At 39.6% G+C, this 12,500-nt stretch overlaps 1 protein-coding gene and 2 long non-coding RNA genes across 4 annotated transcripts in view; 2 read left to right on the top strand and 1 right to left on the bottom strand.

Moving 5' to 3' along the window:
• LOC133554336 (uncharacterized) overlaps nt 1–2,185 on the top strand; it is a 2,898-nt gene extending 713 nt beyond the window's left edge. The window contains exons 1-2 of the long non-coding RNA XR_009807092.1: nt 1–172; nt 1,004–2,185. The exon at nt 1–172 is cut by the window's left edge and continues 713 nt beyond it. This is a non-coding gene — a long non-coding RNA (uncharacterized LOC133554336). The remainder of the gene's footprint in view (nt 173–1,003) is intronic.
• The window catches only part of magi3a (membrane associated guanylate kinase, WW and PDZ domain containing 3a), a 232,992-nt gene that overhangs the window by 64,635 nt on the left and 155,857 nt on the right, over nt 1–12,500 (top strand). The window lies entirely within an intron of this gene.
• LOC133554337 (uncharacterized) lies at nt 6,978–9,874 on the bottom strand. Its single transcript, XR_009807093.1, has 2 exons — nt 8,991–9,874; nt 6,978–8,159 (listed from the first exon to the last, which is right to left on the bottom strand). It is a non-coding gene; the product is annotated as an uncharacterized LOC133554337 (long non-coding RNA).

Here is a 12,500-nt window from a genome sequence, read left to right on the forward strand (position 1 = left end):
ATATATTTACTTACATCTCCGGCTCGCTGGTCTCCCTTAAAGCTGGCGGGTCCGTCAACGGCCGTTCCAGGCAGAGGAGAAGGCTTGATTGTGCCAAAGACTCCAGACATCGAATCCTTGCTCCGAGGGGAAATCATCGAAAACGACGGTGAATGTCCGACAGGCACCCGCTGTAAGTTTTTCTCGTTTTCTGTAAGCTTTTTTAAGATTCTCAGGAGCTTTAAAGAGCTCCTCTCATTCCAATGTCTTTCGCTCAAATGAATTTCGCGCCTAAGGGGAATGGGCGGGGACTGATTCCGGAGGTGGGCGGTTGTTTCCGCCAAGCAACCTTCTGGTTGAAATGGAGTGTGGATCAAGATGGATCCCTACTCTATATTCTTTTATTTAACCCAATGTTTTTTAAATACGTGTATAATGCTTTATATCCTATGTGTTGTGAATTCCATCCTACAATATCTTCCAAGGAACCCAAAGAAATGTTACCACACCTCCCGCTTTATTTATTCTATAGATTACCTGAACTATTTCATAAACTAAATCTTGTCTTGTTTCTGATGCTATGTTTTTTTATGCTCATCAATGCACTGTTGGACTGCGAGCACACAACTACTTTCCTTGCTTTGTTTTCCTCTATCCAGTTAACTGCCATATAAATTGCTACCAATTCCCCCGTAAAAACAGATAGTTTATCACTGATTATTTTATTTAATACTATGTTTCCTTGTGGGATAACTGCTACAGCTCTTACCTTTATTTTTTTTATATAGTTTTTGATGCATCCGTATATATCATATCTCAATCCATTTTTCTATCCGGTAACTATTTAAATTTCTATTCTTTAGTAATTGCATGTTTTCTTTTGGGTTATCAAACATCCACGGTGGTATTGCAGGCATTGGTACTGTAGGACTAACTTTAATATTGTCAATTTTAACTTTATTACATATGTCTCCTATAATCCACCCAAAACTATTCTTTTTTTGTTTTCTCTTTTTCTTGGCAGATTGGTAGCACTGGACAAGTCGGATATCCTTGCTTGGATCCTTTTAAAGTTGCCCGATAAACTGCTGAGAGTTGATCTCTCCTCTTGTCCAAAGGTTTTTCGTTCATTTTTACTTGTAATACTGGCACTAGGGTTGATGTAGTAGCTCCACAACATAACCTTAAAGCCTGTGACTGGATCCGGTCTATTTTCCCAAGTCATGTTTTTGAAGCAGATTGGTAAATAATGCATCCGTAATCAATAACAGATGGAATTAAAGTTATAAATATATACATGTATTGTTTTCAACGTTAACCTATCAGCCCCCCAATCATTACCCCTCAAAGACCTCATTATATTTAACACCTTTTTACTTTTTCCCCTATTTTTTTATTTTCCGGAAGGAACACTCCTGAAGGAATAAATAAAGTACTATCTAATCTAATCTAATCAAATCTATTTTGCTGATGTGGGTTGACTAGTTCATATTTTTATCAAACCATATTCCTAAATATTTAAATACTTGTACCTCTTCTATATTTTCACCTTAGAGTTTTTATTTGGAGCTTGTTTTGTACTTTTGTCTTTGTAAAATGTATGACTTTTGTCTTTCCAACAGAGAATCTTAAACCTCAAGCCGTTCCCCAGTCTTGAACATTATTTACCACTTTGTTAGTTTTTTGATTATTTCTTTTGACTCTAAATAATATACTAGTCTTTCATTAATCTTTTTTTTTTTCCATTACTTTTCCCCAAATTTATAATTTCCTGCCTCTTCCGGGTCTTACCCTGACTTGCATATTGGAATTGTTACCGCTAATTTTCCCCTCTGCCGGTCATTCTCCTTCTTCATATATCCTGTCATATCATTTCAAGACCACTTCTTTGACGATGCCACCTAAGTTTTTGATCATTTGATAACCCGCTAGGTCTTTCCCCGGTGACGTATTTTTAACCTTTTTCAAAATTCGAACCATTTCATTCAAAGAAAATGTCATATCCATAGTGTTGGTAAAGCTATTAACGTTGTCTTCCATCATTTCCCCAATATTTAAACTCATTGTTTTTTCTCTCTTTTGTTTTTCCACATTTCTCAAATTATCATTACTGTGCACTTTAACACATTTTTTTTGCTAAAGGTTCTGCTGTTTCTTTACCCGTGACTACATCTTCTTTAATAAATGTGGCACATCATCCTCTTTACCCTTCATTCCTATCTTTACGAATCGTTATATATCCTTTTATTATAAAGTTTAATTTTGGCTTCAGCCCTGTTTCTTGAATACAAATTATACGTGGTTTAGTTTTCATATTTTTAATATATCCCTTTAATTCATGTTCGGTTGCTATCAAACTTCTGGCATTCCACCGGACCATTAACAGGGTGTTGGAATGTGGTAACATGACTCCGTCACGTCTACTCTCCGTAGTACAGCTTGCACCCGGTACCAAGATAGTTCTTTCAACAACTTTGATGCTGCTTTGACAATTATTTTGATCTTCTCAGTCTTATTTTTACTTTCATTTTGTATCAAAGCTGAGTTGTGCTCTCTGGTTTATTTTGCAAATGAACCGACAGAACATGATCATGTACAAGACTCGCCTACCCACAATGCACTGCAGCCCAACGCTCCTGGTCGGATGTTTTTTTCGGGGTTCATGGAGAGATGCGGTAAAGAGTGGTAGCCAAGACACACGGTCACACACGGTCACACACGGTCACACACGGTCACACTCGGCAATTATTTTGACCTGGGGAGCAGATATAGAGGAAAAAATGTGTCTGGGGGGCCGGGATATCTGATTTTCAGGTACAAAAAACTTCACAATGACACAAAATAAACACAACAGTTAAACCTCACACTAAAATCAAGACATTGACTTGTACGTTCAAAAGACAGAATAGAACAAGTCAAGACATGCAATGCCATCTACAAAATGTTATGTAAATGTTAGTCATTACACACGCGGCTATGGTTTTGATGTATTTGTTACAGACATGTTTACGTCAAGTAACATCACATGGTTCCATTTGCACCTTTCAACAAATCTGAAAAGGAATATTAAGAAGTAAAACTTATATTTAATCCTACCTCTTCTCCGAGCACACGGTGACTGTACATACGGGTCGAAAAATGTTGACCTAATTCAGCATTTCTCAAAGTGTGGGGAATAGAGACATGACAGGTGGGGCGCGAGGAAAGGGAGGACATTTTTTATTTTTGATTTTTTTTTACTATGCTTTCATTTTCTATACACACTGTAAATCACTTTGTGATTCTGTCTGTGAAATCCGCCGTATAAATAAATGTAAATTACTTATTTTTCCTGTAGGCTTTAAATTTCTCGGCAGGAGCGAAAGTTTGACAGACATAGCAACAGTAACTTTTGCAGGCAGGGCTAAGAGGAACAAACTTTCGCGCGGATGGGTAGCAGGCTAATGTGCGGACCACAATTACACAAAATGGATACATTTGCAACTCGCACCTCAAAGGTCTGCGGAGAAACAAAAATATGACGGGTCTAATCAACCAAAAAGTCAACCTAAAAGAAAATATGGCGAAGGGTATCTTGCTCTTGGATTCACGGCAGCGGAGGTGGGGGCAGAGGAGAGACCCCTGTGTGTTCTTTGTCTAAAACGGCTAGCAGCAGACAGCATCAGGCCCAACAAAGTAAAGAGACAACTCGAGACCACACATGATGTCCAATAAATTGTTTTGTTGGGGCGATGGGGGTAGGTGGGCCTTGAGTCTAAAGTGCTGATGACAGAAAAAAAAAAAGTTTGAGAAGCCCTGACCTAATTGTACGGATCTCACTTTAAACGGCAAACCGATCATTTAAATGTTTTCACTTTGAATATGAAACGAGGAGTAAAATGTACAATGTACAATATTATCAATTATTTCACAAGGACATGTTTTAAGGATATTGTACAGTATAATTAAATCTAAAATGAATGTGATCACTTTCAGGATCATTTTATTTTTAGCCAGTAAACAACTGTTATGTACTTTTGAATCGGGTTTTCCCCTTTAAATAACAAAAATTATAGAATTTTACAATATTCATTATTATTAAATATTAAATGTGCCAACTAGTTTTACGGCATACATCATCCCCCCTTTACCCATTTGTTAAAAAGACGAAAGTTGATGCGAACGCCTACGTGCTGTCAGAAAACTAAAAGAAGAAGAATGCCTTTGTGCAATTACTGCTAATAAATCAATCAATAAAATGCATCAGTCAAATAGTACAGGCAACTTCGTTAACATGGAGCCACAGACAATTTCATTCAAAAAGTCCCAATTGCTAACATAAAGATACAACAACAAATAAAGGCAAAGAAGGCCTAGTAGGTAATTACAACAACAGACAAAGTATTAAAAATATCGGTCCAATAACTGCACAGGGATGGGCAGAGCCAAAACATGTGTAGCAAGTAAGCTGGAGACTGTTGACACTGAAATAAGGCTATATGTGGCACAGATACAAGATTTATAAACTCTACTTAAACCCCCACTTAAGAACTTTCAGTTTTGGTTTATATTGGCCGCACCAGTGAACCAAAGCGATGGCGTTTTCCCAAAAGGAAAACCACATTTACCATGAGGACTAGCGCATATAGCGTCAAACTGACACGATAATGCCACAATGATTCTGTATTACTGAACTTTCCACAGTAGGAACCTACATTCGTTTTCTACCACTTATTCCCTTTTGGGGACGTGGGGGTCGCTGGCGCCTATCTCAGCTACAATCGGGTGGAAGGAGGTGTACACCCTGGACAAGTCGCCCCCTCATTGCAGGGTCAACATAGATAGACGGACAACATTCACACCAACCTACATATTTTACTCAAACCTTATATTTGCAGTTTGAAGTCACTGCATTGTTTTTTCCTTGTACAGTTCTTTTGAGTTTGTTGCGTGGTTGGTCAGTGTGGAACTGCAAAGTATCGCGCTGGTGGGTATTTATTGCCACCACACAAATTTCCAGTAGCTAAAATTAGTATTATTATTCTGATTTGAGCATTGAAAGTCACTTACTAGTTTAGCAGGAACAGATCCAAAGCAGCATTGGTCTAAAATCTCTTGTCTTTTGACCTCACGCAAGTTAGTGAAAGTCGTGCCATTGTTGATCCTTGATTGTCCCTCCCTTTTTTTTTTTTTTGAAAACCCGATTCAAAAGTACATAACAGTTGTTTACTGGCTAAAAATAAAATGATCCTGAAAGTGATCACATTCATTTTAGATTTAATTATACTGTACAATATCCTTAAAACATGTCCTTGTGAAATAATTGATAATATTGTACATTGTACATTTTACTCCTCGTTTCATATTCAAAGTGAAAACATTTAAATGATCGGTTTGCCGTTTAAAGTGAGATCCGTACAATTAGGTCAGGGCTTCTCAAACTTTTTTTTTTTCTGTCATCAGCACTTTAGACTCAAGGCCCACCTACCCCCATCGCCCCAACAAAACAATTTATTGGACATCATGTGTGGTCTCGAGTTGTCTCTTTACTTTGTTGGGCCTGATGCTGTCTGCTGCTAGCCGTTTTAGACAAAGAACACACAGGGGTCTCTCCTCTGCCCCCACCTCCGCTGCCGTGAATCCAAGAGCAAGATACCCTTCGCCATATTTTCTTTTAGGTTGACTTTTTGGTTGATTAGACCCGTCATATTTTTGTTTCTCCGCAGACCTTTGAGGTGCGAGTTGCAAATGTATCCATTTTGTGTAATTGTGGTCCGCACATTAGCCTGCTACCCATCCGCGCGAAAGTTTGTTCCTCTTAGCCCTGCCTGCAAAAGTTACTGTTGCTATGTCTGTCAAACTTTCGCTCCTGCCGAGAAATTTAAAGCCTACAGGAAAAATAAGTAATTTACATTTATTTATACGGCGGATTTCACAGACAGAATCACAAAGTGATTTACAGTGTGTATAGAAAATGAAAGCATAGTAAAAAAAAATCAAAAATAAAAAATGTCCTCCCTTTCCTCGCGCCCCACCTGTCATGTCTCTATTCCCCACACTTTGAGAAATGCTGAATTAGGTCAACATTTTTCGACCCGTATGTACAGTCACCGTGTGCTCGGAGAAGAGGTAGGATTAAATATAAGTTTTACTTCTTAATATTCCTTTTCAGATTTGTTGAAAGGTGCAAATGGAACCATGTGATGTTACTTGACGTAAACATGTCTGTAACAAATACATCAAAACCATAGCCGCGTGTGTAATGACTAACATTTACATAACATTTTGTAGATGGCATTGCATGTCTTGACTTGTTCTATTCTGTCTTTTGAACGTACAAGTCAATGTCTTGATTTTAGTGTGAGGTTTAACTGTTGTGTTTATTTTGTGTCATTGTGAAGTTTTTTGTACCTGAAAATCAGATATCCCGGCCCCCCAGACACATTTTTTCCTCTATATCTGCTCCCCAGGTCAAAATAATTGCCGAGTGTGACCGTGTGTGACCGTGTGTGACCGTGTGTGACCGTGTGTCTTGGCTACCACTCTTTACCGCATCTCTCCATGAACCCCGAAAAAAACATCCGACCAGGAGCGTTGGGCTGCAGTGCATTGTGGGTAGGCGAGTCTTGTACATGATCATGTTCTGTCGGTTCATTTGCAAAATAAACCAGAGAGCACAACTCAGCTTTGATACAAAATGAAAGTAAAAATAAGACTGAGAAGATCAAAATAATTGTCAAAGCAGCATCAAAGTTGTTGAAAGAACTATCTTGGTACCGGGTGCAAGCTGTACTACGGAGAGTAGACGTGACGGAGTCATGTTACCACATTCCAACACCCTGTTAATGGTCCGGTGGAATGCCAGAAGTTTGATAGCAACCGAACATGAATTAAAGGGATATATTAAAAATATGAAAACTAAACCACGTATAATTTGTATTCAAGAAACAGGGCTGAAGCCAAAATTAAACTTTATAATAAAAGGATATATAACGATTCGTAAAGATAGGAATGAAGGGTAAAGAGGATGATGTGCCACATTTATTAAAGAAGATGTAGTCACGGGTAAAGAAACAGCAGAACCTTTAGCAAAAAAAATGTGTTAAAGTGCACAGTAATGATAATTTGAGAAATGTGGAAAAACAAAAGAGAGAAAAAACAATGAGTTTAAATATTGGGGAAATGATGGAAGACAACGTTAATAGCTTTACCAACACTATGGATATGACATTTTCTTTGAATGAAATGGTTCGAATTTTGAAAAAGGTTAAAAATACGTCACCGGGGAAAGACCTAGCGGGTTATCAAATGATCAAAAACTTAGGTGGCATCGTCAAAGAAGTGGTCTTGAAATGATATGACAGGATATATGAAGAAGGAGAATGACCGGCAGAGGGGAAAATTAGCGGTAACAATTCCAATATGCAAGTCAGGGTAAGACCCGGAAGAGGCAGGAAATTATAAATTTGGGGAAAAGTAATGGAAAAAAAAAAAGATTAATGAAAGACTAGTATATTATTTAGAGTCAAAAGAAATAATCAAAAAACTAACAAAGTGGTAAATAATGTTCAAGACTGGGGAACGGCTTGAGGTTTAAGATTCTCTGTTGGAAAGACAAAAGTCATACATTTTACAAAGACAAAAGTACAAAACAAGCTCCAAATAAAAACTCTAAGGTGAAAATATAGAAGAGGTACAAGTATTTAAATATTTAGGAATATGGTTTGATAAAAATATGAACTAGTCAACCCACATCAGCAAAATAGATTTGATTAGATTAGATTAGATAGTACTTTATTTATTCCTTCAGGAGTGTTCCTTCCGGAAAATAAAAAAATAGGGGAAAAAGTAAAAAGGTGTTAAATATAATGAGGTCTTTGAGGGGTAATGATTGGGGGGCTGATAGGTTAACGTTGAAAACAATACATGTATATATTTATAACTTTAATTCCATCTGTTATTGATTACGGATGCATTATTTACCAATCTGCTTCAAAAACATGACTTGGGAAAATAGACCGGATCCAGTCACAGGCTTTAAGGTTATGTTGTGGAGCTACTACATCAACCCTAGTGCCAGTATTACAAGTAAAAATGAACGAAAAACCTTTGGACAAGAGGAGAGATCAACTCTCAGCAGTTTATCGGGCAACTTTAAAAGGATCCAAGCAAGGATATCCGACTTGTCCAGTGCTACCAATCTGCCAAGAAAAAGAGAAAACAAAAAAAGAATAGTTTTGGGTGGATTATAGGAAACATATGTAATAAAGTTAAAATTGACAATATTAAAGTTAGTCCTACAGTACCAATGCCTGCAATACCACCGTGGATGTTTGATAACCCAAAAGAAAACATGCAATTACTAAAGAATAGAAATTTAAATAGTTACCGGATAGAAAAATGGATTGAGATATGATATATACGGATGCATCAAAAACTATATAAAAAAAATAAAGGTAAGAGCTGTAGCAGTTATCCCACAAGGAAACATAGTATTAAATAAAATAATCAGTGATAAACTATCTGTTTTTACGGGGGAATTGGTAGCAATTTATATGGCAGTTAACTGGATAGAGGAAAACAAAGCAAGGAAAGTAGTTGTGTGCTCGCAGTCCAACAGTGCATTGATGAGCATAAAAAAACATAGCATCAGAAACAAGACAAGATTTAGTTTATGAAATAGTTCAGGTAATCTATAGAATAAATAAAGCGGGAGGTGTGGTAACATTTCTTTGGGTTCCTTGGAAGATATTGTAGGATGGAATTCACAACACATAGGATATAAAGCATTATACACGTATTTAAAAAACATTGGGTTAAATAAAAGAATATAGAGTAGGGATCCATCTTGATCCACACTCCATTTCAACCAGAAGGTTGCTTGGCGGAAACAACCGCCCACCTCCGGAATCAGTCCCCGCCCATTCCCCTTAGGCGCGAAATTCATTTGAGCGAAAGACATTGGAATGAGAGGAGCTCTTTAAAGCTCCTGAGAATCTTAAAAAAGCTTACAGAAAACGAGAAAAACTTACAGCGGGTGCCTGTCGGACATTCACCGTCGTTTTCGATGATTTCCCCTCGGAGCAAGGATTCGATGTCTGGAGTCTTTGGCACAATCAAGCCTTCTCCTCTGCCTGGAACGGCCGTTGACGGACCCGCCAGCTTTAAGGGAGACCAGCGAGCCGGAGATGTAAGTAAATATATGTATATATGTATCGTATACCGCATGTTTTTTTTCTTGTAAAATGAGAATCATTTGACTCACCAGACTGCGATTGTGTTAAAACGATCGCGTTAGGATCTTACGGCAAATCCTCTATAAAACAAAATAATGAATACACACAATATTAAATAATTCGAAGGTTTAAACACACCTCGATAATCATCTTCCAACTTTGTAAGACTGTTTAAGCAAAGTTCATCGTCTTTCACTTCGTCGTCATCGGCTGGTAAAAAAAAAGTATTACAACGTCGTACAAGTGCAATGCTTTTAACGTTTAAATGCTTAAATGGAGTTAAACCAATGTCTAATAACATGGTAAAGCAGAGGTAATGGTGTGTGTGTGTGTGTGTGTGTGTGTGTGTGTGTGTGTGTGTGTGTGCGTGTGTGTGTGTATGTGTGTGTGTGTGCGTGCGTGTGTGCGTGCGTGCGTGTCCTGTTGTTTCAGACGATCGTAAACATTTAAACTGTCAAATGGGTGGCCAGTTGCTATTCATACGACATTCTCAAGCTCCCATAAAAACTGAACCCTCCTTTGTACCCCAAACTGACCTGTTGTTTCAGACGACCGTAAAGACCAGTTGCTACGTGACACTGTGTTCTGCGATAGTTTTTTCCATCTGTTTAAATATGTTTTCGTGAGGTATGGAAGTTGTTTCAGTGCGTACGAATGTGTGTGTGTGTGTGTGTGTGTGTGTGTGTGTGTGTGTGTGTGCGTGTGTGCGTGTGTGCGTGTGTGCGTGTGTGTGTGTGTGTGTGTGTGTGTGTGTGTGCGTGTGTGTGTGTGTGAAGTGTGTGTGTGTGTGTGTGCGTGTGTGTGCGTGTGTGTGCGTGTCCACCAAAAACTTCCCAATCCACGGTAGATAACGATGAAAATATCGAGAAAGGGCTTCCGTCTCTTCTTTCTTTTAGCTGAAATAAGCAGATATCACCCATTTCGTATCTGAATACAAATCCAAAAGATCCCTCCCCTTCCAAGTCCCATTTCTCACGCAAAGACTCGGTCGGCGGCATCTGAATACGATTTAGAAACACTCGACTTTTTTGCGGAGCGTCAATGTAAGTTTTATTATTTTTATAAATCGACACAGGCGTTTCACTAATCATGACCGAATCGAACAAAGTCTTTACGCTAACGTATAAAGCTCCAAATAATGACTAAGCCTTACACCGCCCTTTTGTACCCCTCCTCTACGTGTGTGTGTGTGTGTGTGTGTGTGTGTGTGTGTGTGTGTGTGTGTGTGTGTGTGTGTGTGTGTGTGTGTGTGTGTGTGTGTGTGTGCGTGTCCACATCTCCACACGTAACATTCCCAGCCATCAATACATCGAAATCTGGAAGTTGTTTCAAACGATCGTAAACATTTAAACTATCAAATATATGGTCACATGCTGCTCAGATGACATTGCTTTCTTAAAAAAACTGATCCCTCCTCTGTTCCCTGTCAGGTCTTAACTCCACCCTCTTCCTGGTTTAACCACTCCCACCGCAGGTCTTAACTCTGCCCTCTTTCGGTTTAAAACTCCACCCTCTTCCTGGTTTAACCACTCCCACCGCAGGTCTTAACTCCACCCTCTTCCGGGTAAGCCACACCCACTTGACCTTGACATTTGAACCTGACCTTTGACTTTGACCTTTGACTTTGACCTTTAACCTTGACCCCCTCATAAATCATTAACCTTTGAACTTGACCCCTCATAAATCATTGACCTTTGACCTTGAGGGTCATAAATCATTGATTTATGGGGGGTCATAAATCACTTTTGACTAAAGGTAGGGACTTAACTTCTCTGTCATCATAAGTCTATTCCAGATGTTGATAATTAATGATTTTCATAACTACCAATATTCTCTGTTTGACTCATTTCCCCTAATTATCAATCAATCAATCAATGTTTACTTATATAGCCCTAAATCACTAGTGTCTCAAAGGGCTGCACAAACCACCACGACATCCTCGGTAGGCCCACATAAGGGCAAGGAAAACTCACACCCAGTGGGACATTGGTGACAATAATGACCCAGTGGGACGTCAGTGACAATGATGACTATGAGAACCTTAGAGAGGAGGAAAGCAATGGATGTCGAGCGGATCTAACATGATACTGTGAAAGTTCAATCCACAATGGATACAACACAGTCGCGAGAGTCCAGTCCAAAGAGGATCCAAGAATTAAACCTTTTATAACATTTTAAGAAATACAAGTATGATTCCTGCTGATATGGTATCAATCAATATCGGCATCGGCCAATACACGAGTCTCTGATATCGATGCCTCTTTTTGACGTCCTTCCGGCAAAAGGATAACACAGACAAAATATTAGGAACAGCGGATAAAATCTGCACCTGCGCCTGTTGGGCCCTTTGTGTGTGTCATGTTGGGTCTTCCAGCACGTAGACCAGGACCAGCCACAGACGGGGGAGCCATGTTGACCAGACTGTGTCTGTGGGGCCTTCAAGTCTGCGTCCTCCAGGGATTACTGACCCTGTGTCCCTAATTGGCCTAATCCACAATAAATCCATGAGGGTGTATTCTTTTCATTAATCTCTTGTGACACATTGTCCTCACGGCAGCTCACACACACACACACACACACGCACGCACGCACGCACGCACGCACGCACGCACGCACACACACACACACACACACACACATTAGATGGATCTCTGGTGGTCATGACACTAGTAATGGAGTAAATCTAGTAATGGCGTAAAGGTCATCAGGAGCCAGAAAGAGATGATGGCGACGTCTTTGCTGATATGAGCGTACAAGTATTAATACTTTCCTTCAGATGATTCATCTCACACTGCAATAATGAAGTGTCTGCGCAGTGTGACAAACATGATTGTAAGTGGGAGAAGTTCTATATATGGTATGTACAGTATGTACTGTCTCCACTTCCACCCTGTATCTCCACTTCCAGTATGTACCCCCCACTTCCACTCTGCACCCTGCACTTCCACCCTGTTCCTCTACTTCCACTCTGCACCCACACTTCCACTCTGCACCCACACTTCCATCTGCACCTCCACTTCCACCCTGCATCCCCACTTCCACCATGTATCTCCACTTCCATGTATCTCCACTTCAACCCTGTACTTCCTCCTTGTATCTCCATTTCCACCCTTCTTCCCGCACTTCCACTCAGTACACCCACTTCCAAGCTGTACCCCCACTTGCACCCCTGTATCTCTACGTCCATCCTGTAGCCCCACTTCCACCCGTGTATCACCACTTGCACCCTGTATCTCTACTTTGCCCCACACCCCCACTTCCACCCTATATCTCCACTTCCACCCTTCACCCCCACTTCTACCCTGT

The sequence above is a fragment of the Nerophis ophidion genome, linkage group LG06 (genome assembly GCF_033978795.1).
Source record: "Nerophis ophidion isolate RoL-2023_Sa linkage group LG06, RoL_Noph_v1.0, whole genome shotgun sequence".
Classification (NCBI taxonomy): domain Eukaryota; kingdom Metazoa; phylum Chordata; class Actinopteri; order Syngnathiformes; family Syngnathidae; genus Nerophis; species Nerophis ophidion.